Genomic DNA, 17,584 nt, shown 5'->3' with positions numbered 1-17,584 from the left:
ATGAATTCTGGGACACAGCTTCTTCTTCTTCTTCGGGGTTTAACAGCAGCTGGCATCCTTGTACATGCAGTGCTGCCATCTTCTGTTTCAGTCCGTTATTACACTCTTAAATCCTACTACTTATTCCTGCGTCTTTTGGGATCTTACAAAGCTTCAAACGGCGCGTCGACTATTAAATCAGTCGTCGACGATTTTGATAGTCGACGTAATCGTGACTAGTCGACTAATCGTGGCAGCCCTGGTGTCAAAGAGGAGTCAGAGACACACAGACAGCACTGCTTTTGTTATGCCTCACTACAGTGCTGTGGTTGTGTAAAACATAGAGCAGTGGATAGGATCAGGACTACAGTACAATGTGTACGTCTTTAATGCTTGTTGAAGCAAAAAGACAAAACTAATCAGTTCTACACACAGATATCTGAGCTGTCTGACGCAGTGCAAAAACTACAGTAATGTAACTTTTTGAGATTTGAGTGCCCAAACAAAGGAGTACTTTGGTTGTCTCGGGCAGTGCTGTGCTGCCAGTCTAGTTGTTGGTAGGCAGCAAATGTTAATGCTGCTGCCTTAATGTTAACCATAGCTTCTCCTTTAATAGTGACTTCCCATCAAAGGCCACTTAAAGCCAATTTTAACACCACGTTTTTCACAGCTTATAATTTGCAATGCCAAGGTGTGAAGCATAATCCCACATGTACACGAGTACCAGACCTCTTAACATTGTTTTTTTTAATGAGCACACTCAGCCAAATGCACATTATTTCTAAGCACGGAGCAAATGTGGGCACAAATGATACTGACGTTCTTCTCACTCGCAGCAGCGATCGTTTGATAGCGTGTGGCATCACTGCTCAGGCCAGCTGTGGCAGTGTAACGTCTAACTACGACATTTTATTTTCTGATTGTTTTTCATGAAAAATAACGTGTAAAGGACACGTTTCACCATTAAAATTCAACTAACTTGCTACACTGGATAGCCGAGACAACACGAGGGGCATGTTTTCATGACTTCACAGGTTGGACAGTTGTGTCTGCATGTGAGCAGTTGTTTCTGACAGCTGCAGAGTACAGTATGTACAGCCAGGCACAGCACAGTTTGTCAAGACTTATTCCTCCTCGTCACTATGACAGATTCACACATTATAGTAGCGCCAACCAAATACTTTCTATAGACAACGAGACCGTGAACAGGGCGAGACCTACATTGCCAGTATTATGTAATCAAATCCTGCAAACGCAGCACTTGTAATGCGGGAAAATCCCACAAAATGACAGCAGTCTCATTATGTTCATGCTTTCTCTCCGTCCCTCGTAGGATCCCTCAGCCTTTGATGTTAAACTGAACAGGGACTCAAACCAACAACCTCTGGGTTCATTTCAATGAAGAGCCCCATTATTTGTTAACACAGCAGACAGAAACTGTCCAGTTACCCCCAAAGTGTAGAAATGCTTCCACGGGGAGCACAGAAGGGGAAGTGTATGCCAGGCTCAGATTAAATAACACATGGACTCATGTAGTAATAAAAAGAGCGTAAAAAAACTAAATGTACTGTTTGTTGCAATTATGAAGCAAGAAAAGAAAATCACAGAAACAAAACAGAACTTGTCCCAGTGAAGCTGCAGCACCCAAATGAACAGACGAGATCTTTGCAGATCAGCTGACAGCTTTGCACGCCATTGGCAAAAAAAGCACCGGCAGGATTTCTACCCCTCGACATTTTAATAGCAAGCAGACGTTTGCAGTGATCCGTTTTATGAAAAGAAGTTTAGTTGGAGCGTTTTAACTTAGCAATCAGAGTTCAGGCTCGGATCCAGCTGAGCATGTTTGCAGTACTGAAAGAAAAGCAGCCAAATATTAGTGTTAGCATAAGTGTTAGCTTTAGTTAACTGTTGGAACACCTGCAGGTGACACAAAGAGCTCGTTACAGATGTGGCAACACTGACAGGTTTGCTGGACTGATGTCATGTATCCAAACAGACACTAGCTGTGCCTGACGTCACCCTGCCTACTCACACACTGCCTTTAACCTTTGCTATGTTAGGTGAGATTCCAAAGGTAAACATCTTGTTCACTTGATGCCCTGATAACGACCAACGCAACACAAAGGTTTGTGTTTATGACGAGTTCCTGCCATAAAGGACATCATCAAAGACCCCAGTCACCCATCACATGGACGCTTCACCCTCCTGCCCTCTGGGAGGCGCTACAGGAGCCTCCGGACTAAGACCACCAGGTACCAGAACAGCTTCTTCCCCACAGCTGTCAGACTGCTGAACTCTGCCTCCTGACATCTGACCCACGTTAACACATGGACTGAACCACCACTCACAACCACCAGCACTATATACAGCCTCTTAACTGCACTACTGTATAGCTCTGTATAAATAATCATTCTGTACATACGATAACTTTTAATCCTATAACTGTTTATAACCTGCATAGTTCACATTTCTGTATAGTTTCATATTTATATCCTGTTGACAGCCTGTACATACTTATAATTATAGAATATTCATAACATACTTCATACCGTGTACATTATAACATACCATAATAGACCTATTTCTGTAATATACTTACATATCTATTAGAGGTGGGAATCACCACACATCCCACGATACGATATTATTGCAATTTTTTAAAATATTTTGCGATATTCAGATTCTGTACATAAAGGTAAACTTTATCAATCATCATTTTCTCTAATATCAAAGTCTCACACTCAGTCTTTCTCTCATTTCAGTTTGATTGTTGACAAACTGAACGGTTTGTATTACAGTCTAGTCCAACTTAACTGAATCAACCATCTGGTACAATTATAGCTATTCTGAACTATGCAGTTTATGAAAACTATGCAGCCCCTTCAGCAACTGAAGAATTTGAAAGTAAATTAAAACAAAATATAATTTTACATTAAATAAAAAAGTTTTAAACTTAATTAAAATAAAACATGTCTTAAATTAAAATAAGTAAACTGTCATGTTTATTAAACACATTTGGACAGTGAAGGAATGTCAGGATTCTTGCTCAGAAAAAGGATCAACATGCTCTGAAGTCAGAGCACAAAAACCTTTTTGTAACAAAATATCGATTTCTGCTGTCCCTGTATCCATACATTATTACAAACAAAATATCACCATGCTACACAGTATCCATTTTTCCCCCACCCCTAATATCTATATTATTGCTAATATATATTGTAATATATCCATATCATAGCTAAAGCACTTCTGGATGGATGCAAACTGCAGTTCGTTGCCTTGTACCTGTGACATGTGCAATGACAATAAAGTTGAATTCTATTCTATTCTGCATCTCTGCAAACACTGACAGATTTGATCTTCTAAGCAGCTGCTGCAGCACGCTCCAGCTGTGTCCGAGCATTCCTGAGCAGAGTGGCAACACCACTATCTGAATTCCACAAAAGAACACATAATCGGAGCGTTTTGGACACAAACTGCTGCATTAGTCAGACTTTCAGTAACAGCCAAAGATGTTGCAGCAGGGAGGAAGCGTTAGGAACAACAATCCCGACCATAGTGAAATGCACCAGTTCTGCCATGAAATAATGAAATCCACAACACGTCCATAGAAGCCCGTGCTGGGTTCACAGCGATGAGGCTTCAGCTGTCTTTTGAAGATTTCCCAATCGCACATCCCTGAGGCGTAAAGCTGAGCTTTAACTACGGTCAAGAACAGCAGAGGTTTGCAAAGAAAGAGCCAGTGTGATGAAACACAACATATCTGAGCCATCAGCTGGATGCTTTGATCAGAGCACAGACAGATGTGGGATATATGAAGTATCAGGTACAAGAAGAAGAGCAGAATGTTCAAACTCGTAGAAAAGCTGTTCCTGAGCTTTGTCTCTGTCAGCTGTTTGGTTTGTACAGCCACTCAGTTAATCACTCAGTCATCCAGTGAAACTGTGTTTCTACAGAAACATGAAGCACTTTATCAGCTTTCTTTCATCCTGACATACTTTCAAGTGTTTTAACGAGAAAACTAGCTGCCACTAGTTTAAAGGGTTTACAACCTACAAAATACTGCGTGTGTGAGTACTGCTTGCAGGTCTTGCCTTCAGCTTCAACAACACGCCACATCTACTTAGAGCAATAAGTAAGAGCAGCCAACAGTGAGACAACAAACCTAAGGCTGAGACGTCACTGTGCCACTTACTGCTGCTCACTCAGGTCATTGCTGAGCTGAGGCATTCATATTTTACCAGCTTCTCTCAGACACACGGAAACTTAGTGAACGTGTTGATCCTGAAGAACATTTAAGGCATCAGCTCACTGACGAGTACAAGTGTAGGAAAGCTGCTAGGGCTGGGCGATATGACCCAAAATTCATATCTCGATATTTTTTACCTGGACGGCGATATAAGATATATATCTCGATTTTTTTTTTAAGCCATAAAGTAAGAACAAAAAGAGAGTTCTTAGTCAAACAGAGCATAGATGTACATAAAATTTACTCAAAAATAAATTATGAGCATTTATTAAATAATAATGCTCCATAAATAAAAGAAAACAATGTTATTTTTGTGCATAACAAAAAGATCACAATTGAGCAGTCAAAATGTAAACTAGAAGACCCCGAGCATAGTAACAAAGATTTCACAGCTGCTTTGTTCCCAACTTCTACTGCGTGACTGACAGCCTGCAGTTTGAAATCCTCTTCAGGTGCCATTTATGGTCCTTATACACAGTAGGGTAATATTACGTTGAAGCACAGTGCGTATCACTCCGCGAGGCTCCTCGGTAGCCGTAATGCTCCAACAATCCATCAACCGGTGCAGCTCCGTAGCTTACCAAAGTCGTACTAAAACATTTTTGACAGATTGCTGAGCGCCGTGTACCACATAAAATCTGTTCGCGGTCATCAAGCACAACCAGAATTCATACATAAGGCGCGCTGTCAACTTTTGAGAAAATGAAAGGATTTTAGGCCGTGCAGCGCCTCTGGGCTGCATGGCGTTAGCGTGGTTAGCTCGTTAGCGTGGTTAGCTAGCTAACGCGTTGACGGCATCCAGCCCCACGCACGGGGCGATGCGCAGTAACTCGTTAACCGAGATTTGCCGTGTCCATCTTGTGGCTTCCTGCAGGTGAAGCGATGGGGGAGGAGGGGGAGTTGTGTTCAGTGAAGGAGGGGCGAGTAACATTGCGTAAAGACAAAAGTGGACGAAAGAGAGGCAAACTTGCGGCTCCACAAGTATAGTTATAACGTAACATAGACTATATCGATATAAAGGATATTGTCACATCTTATATCTCGTATAAAAATATATCGATGTTTTTTAAAAACTCGATATATCGCCCAGCTCTAAAAGCTGCATTCATGTGGATGGGACTGAGATCAAAACCTTTTTAAAAACACAACACAGCAGGTTAAAGCAACAACGTGGGACCACAGGGAGGTTAGGACTGATTCACCACACAGGATCATCTCTACTATGCTCAGGCTCATCTGACTCCTCAAGGCCAGTTAGTGAGTTGTGAGTCAGTAGGACAGGGCGATGAAATGGCCTTAAATAATTTTCCCTCTATAGAAATATGAGAGACTGTCGAAATAAAGTCGACAGAACTCGCTCCAGCCACATTGTGACAGACGCAGCGCACCATGAAATAAAGACTTATTTAGGTAACTGTTCTGTGCACTGGTCAAAGCATTCGACGCTCAGCTGAAAACACTTCACACAAGTGTGTATCACAAGTGTCAGCCAAAGTATTGGAGGAAACCCACAACGTGGCCCAGTACACAGCAACAACACACAGCAACAACACACAACAACAGCGTGTCCAGAGACAGACGGGCTGGTTTCCTGCACGGCGGCAGTGATGACAGCTCGTCTGAGAGCTCAGCTGTGCATGTGCGACAGATGAGGAGCATTTATGACATTTTTGATGGTTTAATTGAAATGTAAAAAAAGAAGAAGTTACAGAAAATGCACGGCAGAGATAAATATGTAATTATCGAGATAAGAACGGACTTACATCAGGATTCTTTTCTATTTAAAGTCAGACACAGAAGCAGAATAGCGTCCTCTGCTACTCTGATGCAGGTACAGTTTGTGCCTGAGCACAGAGCGGACAACAGCTGCAAACCTCTCAGCCTGAGACAGATAAGCTTTATTATCATTTATTGATTCAGCCTGACAGTCGTCAGTTTTCTTTATGCTCCTCTTTGTTTACATCTCACAGTTCATTGAATATATAGAAATGCTGTTATGTACTAATATCTACATGACTTATTTGGAAGTGACCGAAGATTTTAGTTTTCCATTTTCTTTGTTTTTGCTCAGAATTTATTTATTTTAACATTTATTTTATTCAACTTCTATTTTTTACATTCAGAATTCTGTGATGTTCCACATTTATCTGTAACTGTTTCACTTTGGACAGAAAATAAATCATATTTAAATCAAATGAGTTCTACCTTCACTTTGGAGTGAAAATGAACTTTCAAGCTTTCCAATCATTTGATTTATAGGAATTATTGATTCTCATTGGCTCTGTTTTGCGTCTCCCTCATCACTAATCAGCAACGAGGAAATTCCACTCATGCAAATGAATCTGATGCTGTGCGTGTTTGTGGAGGTACGCTGCTTTCTAGGGCTGCTCAATTAATTGAATTTTAATCTCGATTACGATCTTTCAACGATCATTAAAAATGACTGAGCCGATTATTAGCCCCTCCCTCGTGCTTTACTCTCGCGCTGCTCCGTGTGGCAAATCGAGCGCACCTCTCTGCATTTCGAACACGTGTCACAACAATTAAGAGCAGCGGTCCTTTTTTTTTTCTTTTTTTTTTTTTGCGCCACGGACCGGTTTATGCCCGACAATATTTTCATGGACCGGCCTTTAAGGTGTCGCGGATAAATACAACAAAATAAAACTAGTACCGGTACTGAAAAAAAGAAGATTTATTCATAACACACGTGAAAAGACCCAGGAAAACCGAGTTAACGATAAAAACGATAACAAAATAACGCTGAAAACCGATAAAAACCCTGAAAACTATACATTTCACACCTGAGCCTCAACTCTCGCGGCCCGGTACCAAACGACTCACGGACCGGTACCGGTCCGAGGCCCGGGGGTTGGGGACCGCTGATTAAGAGGACCGAGGGAAGCTCGGAAAGCTCAGCAGAAGTTATTTGGAGAGGAGAGTGACTGCTGTTGGTTGAAAAGGGGTAAAAAACTTGAGTGGTGTGGAAACATTATGGGTTCAGTCAGACGTGGATCAAGTAGACACAGTGTGTAAACTTTGCTACAGTGTCGTAGCTGCACCACAGAGCAACACTGCAAACTTCACTAAACACAGATGTTTACATTTATTTCTTATATTGCAAACATTTGCACTGTTATCAGTATTTGCACTATTTTATATATTTTTTGACAATCTTTAAAGTCATTATTCAACATTGTTATTGTTAAATAAATATCGTCAAATAATCGAGATGATCATTTTTGCCATAATCGAGCAGCCCTACTCCTCTTCTATTTGTCACAATTACACATATTACACACAACACTTTTCTTAAAAGTAATGCAGTAATCACTCCCAGGGAAAAGTAATTCATTACACTACTTGTAACATTTCATGTTACTCTGTGAAACACACTCATGATTTAACAATATAAACCTGAGGCTGCACCCTCACACACGTCTCTAAGATCTTAGTGAAGCTGATCGCACAACGTGAAACTGCACAGCAGCACACAAAGCTGATCGACAGTGATTCTGCTGTAGGAACCTGAACAGGTAGAAGAGGCTGTTTGTTACCTGTTGACGTTCAGGCTCTGCTGCTCGTGTTCAGCATTCACTCAGGTTTCACTCTGGGTCCTTGGTTAGCTTAGCTTAGCGTTAGCATGATGTCTGTGCAGATGCTTGCAGAGAACCAAAGTTGTGTTAGCAGCACAGTGCAGTTGTTTCTGTCCTGGATGCAGGACATTTACCGTTTATCGTGTCCTTTTGTGCAATAAAAAGAATCCATGCTTTGGCCTGTATCGCAATTTCCCTCCTCTGACACGCCAACTGAAATCAGCTGATTGCAGCACGAGTGCAAGACCTGATAGGACGGACACTTTGTTTTCCCCGTGTAGTCACAGCATACCACGGCCCAGCTGCTTGGGCCTAAGCAAGGTTCTGTTGGACTACGAGCTCTTACCAGAGCCAAACAGGAAGCTCCATAACAACAGCTGCCACATCACTGTGTTCAGTAATAAACAGACAGCAGGCAGCTAGCTCATTTTAAAGTGGATACCAGTAGCCTGTCTAAAATCCTGTTATACCCAAACATCACAGGATCAAATAACAGTAGTGATGTAGCAGATGACAGATTCTCCCTGTCACTGCACACATGCTGTGGCTGTGCAACCATGAAAGCCATAATGCAGCGATTAGAGCCATCGTTCATTTGACATGAAATTCAGCATTTCATCAGCTGTAATCCTCCCTCACTGACCGAGGGAAGTGCCGTCAAACCCGCCTCAGTGTGGACGTTTGGATCCCTGAGCTCCCCGTTGATGTGTCACCAATCTAACACCTGCAAAATGCATGAGAAGTTGATTACAGCCAGACAAAGCTGTGTCTATTAGATCGAATAACCAGACAAGCTCTCCTTACAAGTCCCAGTGCTGGACGGCTCGGACAGCATGAACTCGTGCACATTACTGAATATTGAACATTGCAAGACAAATGAAGGTAACTGCAATAAATTATTTTAGGACGGGAGAGGGCACATTAGGCCTCATGATGACACAATCATTCATTTTATTGGACTATGAGAGTTTAAATCACGACTTCCTGAAGAGGAAATTAAACCCTGTGGTGAGCCTTCAGGCAGCTGGCTGAAGAAGACCAGTATATTTATCCATCACATCGAGCTTCATATCAAAATGTGTGCAAATAATCGTGTTGGTAAGTCACCCAGTGGCAGCAGCAGGTTGACATTTGTATTGGATCACAATGACGTGGTTCGCTGTTCCACGTAAAAATGGTTTGTTTGTTTTTTCAGCCCACACAACAAAAACTACATTAACAAAATATGAATTTAAAGCCCATTTTAGCAAAAGATGGTTTCATTTGAACAGTTTTACCATTTTTAAAATGCCAACGGGTCAAAATGTGCCCTTAACAACAACAATTAAAGGTTTTTACTAGGGATGCACCGATACCAGGTATCGGGACCGATACTGTAAAATGTGGTATCGGTTAACTCGTAAAAGTTAACCAATACCATGAACCGATACCAACTTATTTCATTAATCAGAGGGTGGATTGTCATTTTTGTTGTAGTTTTTTAGATTGGCCACTAGGGGGACATCCCGCGCTAAACAGGCACAGGGTTAGGCGAGTGAGACTGGCAGCTCCAGATAAAAAAGAGTAACTGGAGGCTGCTGTAGCTAGGCTAAACAAAATGTCAGCAGTGTGGAACAGCCAACTTTAACTCAGGTTTTGGAAAAGCGAAGAAAAATGTCAAGAGAAAATCCACGGGCAGTTAAAATAACAGAGGCTCTGACTCATTTTATCGCTCTGGATGACCAGCCAATGCTGGTCGTGGAAAACATAGGATTGAACCGTCTTCTCAGCATACTCGAGCTGCGATATGAAATTCCCAACCGCCCACACATCAGGGAGATAATGGTGCCAAAACTTTCTGAAGAGGTAAAGACAAGCAGTGTGCGCGATGTCAGTCCTCGGTTTAACGGCACAGTGGACTGATGATCCACGGGCAGATGGGGAGTTCGTTCGTCAATGCCAAATACTTTCGTTATTTTGTTTGTTTGTTTACAATATGGACACTCTGCAATAATTTAAAAGTTTATTTTATTCTCAAACCTAATTTGTATTTATTTGATTCCAAACAGAAGTGTTTATTTATTATTCTGAAAGCTCGAGACAGTGCCAATAGTTCAGTGATATTTTGTTAAATTACAATGTGGAGACTCTGCAATAATTTAACAGAAGAGCTTATTTTTCACTTGAAATTTTTTTGTGGTCATTTTTATTAAGATTTTATTTTTTATCGGCAGAGAATAAAATAAAACTTGTCTTCCAATTCATTGCATTTGTGTGTGTGTGTGGTAGAAGTATCGGTTTTTGTACTCTGTATCGGTAAGTACTCAGATCTAAGTATCGGTATCGTATCGGTTTGAAAAAATTGGTATCGTTGCATCCCTAGTTTTTACTCCCAAGTGAAAATCTAAAGATAAACTTCACAGAAACAGTGATTTGTTTTATCTCAATATCAACTGATATGGAAAAAAAGATTAGAGAATAATTTTCCACATCACTCAGCCCATCCAGCGTACATGTTGGTACCACTGCACTATCATTGTTTTAACTTTGCCTTCTGTCAGCTTTGAGCTTCCAGACTGTGTTTACACTAAAACGTGAGTGTAACTGTGCTGTGACAGGATCTCTTCTGTAGTGATCTTGTAAGTCAGTTATTGTAGTAGGCCATGGTTAGGTGCAGTTCAGTTCTTCTCAGTACATGATGATGATGATGATGATTGATTCCTGGACTAATTCAGGGACTGGAGTATTGATTTTAGGCCGTGATGAAGCCCTGACATCCAGCTCTCATCTTCCAACACCGAGCTCACCACAAAAACAAACTAATATCTTAAACTCTTGGCTTAAGATATCAGGCCAACAATTGCACTTAATATCTTTTCAGCTGTCAATAAATAGATAATAAATACAGGCTGATCCAAACGTTTCTGCTACCACAGAATCACATTTTCTCTTTAAAAACTGATCAATTCTGTTGGAATGAAACAAGGTTATGACATAAGAACCATAATGAGGACTGCACAGCTTCAACCAAGTGTGCATGCACGTGCATGTAAACACACACTCTGACCTGCAAAGACAACAGCACTCAGAGCAGGAGAGGAGCAGGTGCACAGCACGGGTTTGAATGGCCAACTGAACCTTTGAATGAGACAGTGAAGGCCTCCATTACATCGTCTGAGTAAGGGCAACCTGGTGAAGGTCATCCTAAGTGTTTAATGCAGGGACACTGGAGACTCTGGAGATGCACCAATCAGACGGCCAGAATCAGCTGATTTCACCGTTCCTGGACCGGTGATCGGCGCTCAGCCTCCCATATGACTATTTATAAGCCAGTCTGTTTCATCCATGCACAACACATGCACAGTGGCACAAGCAAGTAGCCCCACACACACACACACACACACACACACACACACACACACACACACACACACGCTAACATGTCCTTAGCATGGCATTTCCTCATTGTGAGCAAAGACACAAAATAACTTGTTTGGTGAAGTAAAATGCTGAAGTTGCCTGGACAACGACTCATTTTCAGTTACAATTTAACCTCCTCCCAGGAGCAGGTGACTTTATTATCTGCTGTTTCAATGAGAGGAGATGCTTTCAATTAGAGCAATCTGGGATACGTTTAATAATTTATTTTACAATGAAAATGAGATTTTGCATTAAAGAAAATAGAATTTCTTGGTGTATGCTGTCAGGTTTATTTCTTAGAAAGACAACTGGAATTTATACACTTTATACACTTCAAGTCAGTCACAAAAATTTACAACTAGTGCATTTCCATGAACTCTGAATTTCACTCCAACCAAATGTCTCATTCTGAGAGCAAAAATGATGATTACGACTCCCACAGCATGGTGGCACCAAAAACAATCAGGCCAAAGAAAAAGAGTTAGCTAAGATACTGAAAGTATCCAAAGACTTCGCACACACCACACTCAATAAATTTAACATAAGCAGAGGAAACAAGAGAAATGTGCGTTTCAGCTGCACACTGGATGGGTTTCAATTAACCAAACAGTCCTTTTTTTGTCTACAGCAGCGGTCTCCAACCTTCGTCACTCCACGGTTTCATGTCAGACAGTATTTTCACGGACCGGCGTTTAAGGTGTGGCGGATAAATACGACAAAATAAAAGATACGACACAAACTGGTATTTTGTAAATATAACAATAAACGTGAATAGAGCAGGGCGATATGACCAAAATATTTATCACGATATACATTTGAAAATTTGCGATAATGATATAACTGACGATATAATTGACACTACACAAAATACTTTACAACTCCTCAACTTTATTAGTGCAAAAAACCATCAATGTATTTTCACTTAAACAAGCAGCTGTTTTTTATGTGCATTAAAGTTATATAAAAATGCAACAGTGCAAATTCCTCACTGACAGTTTAACCAAAAGGCATTTCCAGTGGAAACTGGCCGACATATCCTCAGCATAACCATGTATAATATCCACAACACTTAAAAAGAGGTTATACACACACAATACGGTAACATTATGTTGAAGCACAGTACGTATCACTCCGCGAGGCTCCGCCTACGATAGCCGTAACGCTCCAACAATCCATCAAGCGGTGCGGCTTCGTAGCTCAGCAAAGTCGTACTGAAACATCTGACAGATTTTTGAGCGCCGTGAACATAAAATCGTCTCGAGGTCAGTAAACACAACCAGAGTTCATACATAAGGCACACGGGATTATAAGGGGCTCTGTCCACTTTCAGGAAAATCAAAGGATTGATTTTAAGTGTGCCGTATTTTCCAAACAACACGGTAATAACGACGGCCCGCTAGCATGCGCTACCAAAAATAGTGCTTTGTTGTGTATCTGACGAAAGCTAAACCAGTTCCACACCAGTGAAGCTGCATTTTTACAAACCAGTTCAGGTTCATCTGGTTCATTCAACGATCCACTTTCATCCTTCTTATTCTGCGTCACCGCCATGTGCGTATGTAAACAAAGGCACTGCGCATGCGCGTTTTACCCGTATTCTATCGCCATATTTCATTTTCCTATCGTTGCCCAACATTACACCGGTGTTACCGTGAACGGTGATATAGCCCCGCCCTAAACGTGAATTCAGTGTGTAATTATTGAACTTTATTAGCAGCGTCCTCCTGAAACAACATTGAGAGTAACATCCTCCTCTCTGCTCCTTAATGCTCTCTGGTCGCTATGGTAACGTGTAAAGATGTCTTTCAAAATAAGACACAACTACAACACGGGAAAGACCCAGGGAAGCCGAGTTAACAATAAAAACCCTGAAAACCATCAATTTTACACCCGAGTCTCAACTCTCGCGGCCCGCTACCAAACGACTCACAGAGATACGATGATCTGGTGGCAATGGAAAGTGGCACCTAGCAAAGCTGTTTGTAAACAACACAAATAACAGAATGCACGACCAACTTCAAGCAAATATACTGTGAGATGTTGGGACACTGATTAGATTTATTGGCACTGTGCAAACATGAAAAGAGTAAAAGTCTAAAACCAGAGGCGACCACAGCTTCAATAAGCCCTGTGTGCATCTTCTTTACATGATCATTAGTAAAGGAGGTCGAGTGCAAACTGTCAGGTAAGCTAGCCAGTCTGCCACAGCTACGCGCAGTCATCTGGGAGCAGTTTGAGGTCTTCGGTGGTAAAAAAGTCAATTCGCTCCCATTAGATTCAAATAGTATCTGTGGTTCAAATGTGGCTTGTTTGCATTAGCTGCCCATTAACTGCACACAGATAAGTTCACGCAGTCTTGCTGTGTGAACTCATCACAGGGGCAATCTTGGCTGGTCTGTAATGTTATTGCTCATTGTTAATAATGGACAAACAAGAGACTGCGTCACAGTTTCCTCGGAAATTGGAAGTGTTTTCAGTCCCGAGTTTGTGCGTTCAAAAGAAAGCTTCTTAGTAAGGTAGAGCCGTCAAGCATCACAGCATAAGACTCGTACTGCTGAAGTACATGATGGAGCCTGGTCAGTGCTTATTTAGGGAGTCGCCAATAGAAAAAGTGGCATTACTGTTTATGTTCACTGCCACCATCTTGGATTGTTGGTAGTGTTGCTCTGACTTCCCAAGTAAGAAACCCTATTCAGACTGGGAACTCTGAAATTCCACCTTCTGAATTCATCTGGTTGATAAACACGAGTGTGACCCAGAAACATGTCGACTCTACAAACAGGAACGTGCACAGTCACTGAGCACAGTAGCACAATAGTGTAATGCTTTACACAGTTGTCTAACATGCAGAAGGTCCCTGGCATTGCATCAGGAAGGGCATCGGGTAGAATTATCTGCCAAATCAAATATGCAGAGCTATTTGCTGCCACGACCCCTTGTGAATAATGCAACAGCTGATAGAAGCTTCTTAGAAATGAAATCTGCACAACACCTTTGATCTCTCAGAATTTTATTACCGGACTTGTCAGAAACCTACTTTGCGGCGCGCCATATTACGCCTCAGCTTTTCTTTATTAGGGGACAAAACTGACGACTGTCAAGGCTCCACCTTAAATACATTCAAACAGGTTTCAACAGGTTTCAACGCACACAAATGCTTAACAACAGCCAACCGACACATCGCATCTATTTGCTGTAGCTGGTTCTGCTGCAAACAGTGCAGATTAGATATGCTGATATCACGAGTGAATACTGTCCTCGCACGCTCTCGCAAAACGTCGCAAAGACAGAATGACCTTAAATACCATTCATTCAAAACCACTGCTTCCTTTACTTTCTCCCTTTTCAAAATAAAACGTGCTTGAAAATGTCTGTTAATTCTGAATTCTATAATTGAAATGATCTTTCCATGTTTTGGGCACAGAGGGCAACATTTTCACTCGGATTAATGATGTCACTGTTTACTTGGAACAACAGCTGCAGTCATATAGTAAGTGCTGTGCAACATAAAGCCTCTCATCACAGCATCAAGGCAAAAACGAAACAAAAACAAAACAACACAAATTCCCACAATCAGCTGTCTCGCTCAGCCTTCCACGCGTTAGCCCCCCCCCCAACAGTGCGTGAAGGAATCACTACAGCTTGTTAAACGCATATCGCACTACGGCGAGGCACATAGGACAGGTGTTGTTTGTAAATAGCTTAACACTTGGGAACGACTCTGTCCTCTACAGCCAATCATCCAGCGCGCCGACTCTAAGTAACCCCAAACACTAAAGTCGCTAATGCACTGTGGAAGGGTCTGCTCGTTTTACACGCCAGATGTTAGCTGGACTTGAGGGAAAGTTCCTGTTGTTAAACCGAAAGCAAAGGTTAAGGCGGAAATCTCGGCGACATACATGCATTTAAGTCAAGCGACAGAAGTAAACCGAGCCGTGCTCACTGCTCGTGGGATACTTTGAGCTATGAAACGATAACTTGGGCCCGAAAGCAACTCCCTCAAGTCTTTATCAAAGCCATTCCGGGGTACGTGCTGTTCTGTTTTCCTGACAGAACCTCGAGCCAAATATCTGACAACTGCGCGGCCTCAGCTTTCTGTTGACATTAGCCAACTATGAAAAACCGCGGATGAAAGTTTCTGCATTATTAAAAGCAAGTGTGCAATTCGGCGACGGTAAAACACGCCGGGAACGGAAGAAAACTTTGACTTTTAGCGAAATTCTTCTTTTATTCGTGCTGCCTCACTCCGACAACACAACCCGCCGTGGACGCGGGGAGCGGGGTCAGATCGCTGTTATGTTTAAATATTTGTAATGAAACGTCGCTGTTTCAGAAAGAACTGCGCACCGAACTGCTGCACAGAACCCCACAGTTCTGCTGAGGTCCAAGTCACGTTTGTCCACGAACCAACAATCCCGCGATTAGCACGGCGCTTGAATTGCACGAATTGTGAATGAAGTTCGTTATGCGCCGTCCCTTCATAGGACATAAACACATTTGCGGCTATGTTAAAAATTAATATGAACATTAGCTTAGGAAGCGCGACGCACCGCGATTTAGCTCCCACAGTGGCGCACAGCTAGTTTTTGGAGAGGCTGCTGTTAATAGCGAGACTGCTGTCAAAAACACCCCCAACCCCACCCTCTAAAACAAACATACCGCATATGCAAGACGAAGCCCGTGTCCAAATATCACTCGGAGTCCCAGTGGGTGTGCATTCCGCCTCAACTGGAACCAGCGTTGATCTCCGTCGGTTAAAGTGAACGGGACACAGCGCCAGGGTTTAACCTGAAATGACCCGCGCCAGTGCAAATCAGGCGAGGTCTATGCGCGCGGAGTGGGCTGAGTGCAGGCTGAGCTAACGGTGTGAGCGACTGTGTCAGTGTTTGCTCTGGACGCGGAAAACTTCAACGTGGAAGCGAAAACAAACGCTGAAAAGAAACAGCTCGGACACATTACAGACGACACATTGCAGCTCTGCGACTGAACGCTGTGGGGAATTAGAGAGCAGAGCAGGAACTGAGCGAAATAAGCCTCGCCCTTATTACAAACTCCAAGTTTTTTTTCTCCTCGCTCTTTTTCGATGGCGGTTGGCTGCTGGTACAGTAGGCCCGCCCGGTACATGAGCAGGGCAGGAAACGCTGCTCCGGCTTGATTCTGCACTCGTGTGAGCTGGGCTAACACTACTACTGCATATACGCAACACTGGCCTAAATACAGCACATGTATTGGACTCTGTTCCGCTTTAGTCATTTTTGCGTCACTTTCTATACATCAGAATGCAAGTTGTGCATGTGCACACAAGTATGTAACAAATGCTTTATGCAGAAACCTGAATACTGTTTCTTTGTTTCACATAAACTATCATTTACTCGATTCATGATTTCATGTGTGTGGAACATTAAGTAAGGTTGAATTTCCACAGCAATGCTCTTGTTTTCACAGACTGCAGCAACAGCAGTGAAACTATTAAAGTATAAACCACTGATGAAAAGAAGGATGTTAATCTGGCTGTGTCATAGAGAATTAGGTCATCTGAACTTGAATGATAAAAAATACTGTGATGTAATAAATGTGTGACTTCAAAAGTTACTCTGTCTACCAGAAATATAACATCTTGGGTTTTTCCTCGCTGCTTTCCTTTTGGCGGGGATCCTCCTCACCGTGCCAGGTGGGTGGGCAACCCTCCAAGTTGTGAGTGTAATGACTGGAGCACAAGGCGACATCGGATTTTGAAATCGACACCACAGGTGGATCTGCTAAAGCCTTGGATGAGTTTGAATCTCAGTTACCGCAGCCTCAAGGTAAAGGTCAGAGGTCGAGTTTTCTGAAAATCTGGTTAATGTGAACATCTGAGAACGAGACAATGCAGACATGTGAAATCATTACCAGGTTCATCTCAGGTACTTTGATGTCAAGTAATGAAAATTACTGCGGGGTTTCACATTTATACCACAGGTGCATCTACTACGTTCTTAATAGTTTTAAATACAATACAACTTTATTTGTATAGCACATTTAAAAGAGCAGTGGTACACCAAAGTGCTTTATAATAAAAACAGGAAAATTACGACAATAAATAAAAGACTATTAACAAAGTACCACATATGTCATCAGGTTAAGGGCACTAATTATACAACAATAAAAGGGAATATAAGAACAAAGTTACTAAGAACAGATATAGCTAAAAGATAAAGTACATAAATAAGAAATTGAACCAAATATAAAACAGGGACACAAACTAGATGGAAAAGCTATGTTGAATAAATGAGTTTTTAAACGGGATTTAAGAGATAAAATGGAGTCTGACGCACGGATAGCGATGGGAAGGTTGTTCCACAGATTCAAAAGCACGGTCACCCCT

The 17,584-nt window shown here is 42.0% G+C and overlaps 1 protein-coding gene across 5 annotated transcripts in view; it reads right to left on the bottom strand.

The window, feature by feature from the left end:
• The window catches only part of thrb (thyroid hormone receptor beta), a 126,821-nt gene extending 110,433 nt beyond the window's left edge, over positions 1–16,388 (bottom strand). For 4 of the 5 annotated variants that reach the window (XM_085149702.1, XM_085149704.1, XM_085149705.1 and 1 more), the window contains exon 1: positions 15,880–16,388. The gene's annotated coding sequence lies outside the window, so the exon portion shown is untranslated. The remainder of the gene's footprint in view (positions 1–15,879) is intronic. The other variant, XM_085149707.1, reaches the window with a different exon arrangement.
• Between the last annotated feature and the right edge of the window lie 1,196 nt (positions 16,389–17,584).

The sequence above is a fragment of the Neolamprologus multifasciatus genome, chromosome 22, assembly GCF_963576455.1.
Source record: "Neolamprologus multifasciatus chromosome 22, fNeoMul1.2, whole genome shotgun sequence".
Taxonomy (NCBI): domain Eukaryota; kingdom Metazoa; phylum Chordata; class Actinopteri; order Cichliformes; family Cichlidae; genus Neolamprologus; species Neolamprologus multifasciatus.
Note: the sequence above shows the minus strand (reverse complement) of the source record. Positions and strands in the feature narration are given on the sequence as shown.